Source organism: Oratosquilla oratoria, chromosome 39, assembly GCF_046742065.1.
Source record: "Oratosquilla oratoria isolate Oo_2021 chromosome 39, ASM4674206v1, whole genome shotgun sequence".
Taxonomy (NCBI): Eukaryota; Metazoa; Arthropoda; class Malacostraca; order Stomatopoda; family Squillidae; genus Oratosquilla; species Oratosquilla oratoria.
In genome coordinates, this window is record NC_134815.1 from 37,369,055 (window position 1) to 37,372,075 (window position 3,021).

Consider the following 3,021-nt stretch of genomic DNA (forward strand, 5'->3'; position numbering starts at 1 on the left):
ACACATTTTAAAGAAAAGAGTTTAAGTAATTCAACTATATGTAGTCTATTACACTAATAACACAACAATAAGAAACTTAAAAGTGTAGTTTGATCCATACCACCAGTAATCATAGACGGCGGGCTGGACGAGTCGTAGCCGGGGTCGGTAAAATTGCAGATGATAAAAACGTAAGTTCTCTTTGATCATATTACATGGAAATCACACACTTTAAAGAAAATAGTTCAAATAATGCAACCATACATATATAGAAGTGTGCATTTGAGCAAAACCCGTCCTTTTTTGTATTTTCTCTGTTTTCCCTGTTTTCTCTGTTTCTCTGCAATTAGTGAGACCCTGGAAAAGTTCTCATCGTGAATTGATGTACCATCGGCTTCCTAAAGAAGCACAAAGGTAAGTGTATATTATAGTGCCAAGATTAAGTATTATAGACATATAAGTGTCATTTTCTTGATGAAGTAAAAATGTAAATAAAGATTCTGTTCTTTTTGATAGATGTTCAAAGTGGATACAAGTAACCGGTATATCAATATTAAGGAAGAAAAGACCTACACAATTAAATAAAGTCAAAGGATATGTAGCCATGATTTTTCTGAGCGGCACTATGCATGATGAACCCGTTTGTGCCCCAATGCATACCCAGATGAAAATTTGCCTGGTGAATGAATGCAGTTTTATATATACATTTGATGATAAGATTACAATAATTAAGATTGTTTGGTAAGAAGTAATGATTTGCATTATGCATTGTATTATGTATCAGATCCAGCACACCCAGATGAGCCCGAAATAAGCAGTATGGATGCAGGTAAGTGCTTGATGAATGTGAAAATAGTATAGCACAGTTGTGAGATGAATTGAAATGACTTTATTTTATGAGTACATTGCATTGGAAACAAAACCTTGCTTGTGTCTATATATTATATATTTGTGTATTACTTTAAAGTTGAAGATTATTTCGAATATTCTTTCATTGCCATTAGGTAATTTTTGTACTTGCACAAAACCTATTTGAATTTGAAATGACAAAGTAAATTGTGAGCATAGATACCTTACATACATTATCTGTTTATAAGAGTACAAAACATGACATATATTATTTGGATACTGCAAGTACTTTGCATGACCAGGAAATTGAAATGGAAATGTTGTCAAGTTGATTGGATGAGAAGTTTGGTTAGTACTGAGCATTTGTAAGCATTGCATAATTGTATAAGAGATGGCCTGTAAATGATAAAAAAAGTAAGCAAGATATGTCAAATTGCAAGAACAGATATTAGTACCACAAATGAGTCCAGAGTTATATAGATGTTTTATAGACCTGTTTGACACTCTTGGCATAAATGTGATAATGTGATAAGAATAGAAATTGTTGTGGTAGGTGCTGGGGGATGGCATACGCCCATGAACACTCCTCTCAGGTAGAAAGAGATTGCTGGAGTTTTGGACGTAGTCTAAGGAAGATAAAGTCATCTGTTATAAAATGACTTAGTAGTATTGAATAAAGATATATGAATGAAGTTATAACTCCGTTTTAGATTTATTGCACATGCTCTGTAACATGAATGTGAGTTGGATGGAATGTGTCATGGGGGTATTGGAGATGTAGCCTCCATGAACCTGTAGGACATATTGTAATTAGAGTATTTGACATTGCACAAATATTTCTTGATAATGAGCTGTTAATGTGAAAGATGGAAAAGTATTAAAGAAAATGGTGCTGATTGGCATATAATGTAGATGATGTAGATTGTCTGGCGCTGACATTGGTATATGCAGTATAATGACATAAATTGACCAATTAACAGGTACTTTGAGATCATGTACAGCATTGCATTTTCCTCATGAGCTGAACAATCAGTAAATGGTAGGTATATTGACAAATTCTTGATTCCACATATTTATTTCCTATTAAAGTCATATTATTTATGATCAAAATGAAGTAGGTTTTTGTGCTACCAACATGAGCACTTGGAAAAAATGGATACTTTAGGTAAAAGTTAGGAAGAGGACGGCTTTTACCTCAATCAAAGTCCCCTAACTGCAACTTACAATCATTGGGAATTGAGTCCTGTCAGTAATTTTGAAAATAATTTATTGACAAGAGTACTATATATTATTGACAATATTTTTGATTAGTTTTGAATGTTTTGCCATTGAAATTACAGCAGATACATGACAAGCAAGACATGTTTTGGAGGAAGTTGGAGAAGTTGTCCTGTTGTGGTAAAGAATAAAATTGCTATTTGCCTTTCTTTAAAGTATGAAAGTATACATTTTATAATTGAGAATCATTACTATCATATTGCTGTTTTGCTAACATGAAGAAATAGTACCATAGTGCATTTAGGAAAGGGATATATTTTTGTTCATTTTTTGCAGGCGAGATGTCAGACAAGAGTGTATTTGCAGATACTGTGGAAGAGGAAGTAGAGGAAGTGATATCCAACACTGGTAGGTGAAAACTCATATTTAATATAATGGTAGTCATAAAGGAAAGAAAAGTAAAGTATAATATTATTTCTTAAGTAAGAATGATTGTGTTTACTAATTGTACTTGCCAAATATTGAATCGAATTAAAAAGACACTATCAGTGCCTGATTATAATGTTATTTCATCATTGAATAGATGAAGATTGCTGCTAAAGAAAAAGTTGGGAAGGTGCTCCTCAAAATGATTGTGCAACCCCTCTTAGCTGAAATGGTAATAAGAGTAAGTAAAATGATAGTTCAGTATGGTAGTGTTGATATTTCTTGACTTTCTCTTTGTTTCTCATTACCTACAAAGTTGATATCTACTAGTCTGTATAGATGTTCTTTAAAACTTCATACTTGTGACAAAAGCATTTTTCTTGTATTTGCATCCCCCCAATCTGTAAGGAAATAAGGAGATAAGATATATTTTCTTATTAAGCAAAAGATTGAAATATACTGTTTGCAATGACTTATATGTAAAAGACTGATAAGTAAGGTAGTTCATTTTACTTTTCTTTTTCCCTCATTGACTCTACTCTCTTGACA

General features: G+C 32.5%; 1 long non-coding RNA gene across 1 annotated transcript; it reads left to right on the forward strand.

Moving 5' to 3' along the window:
- Positions 1–343: 343 nt before the first annotated feature.
- LOC143020130 (uncharacterized) lies at positions 344–2,713 on the forward strand. Its single transcript, XR_012965884.1, has 2 exons — positions 344–2,454; positions 2,630–2,713. It is a non-coding gene; the product is annotated as an uncharacterized LOC143020130 (long non-coding RNA).
- The last annotated feature ends 308 nt before the right edge of the window (positions 2,714–3,021 follow it).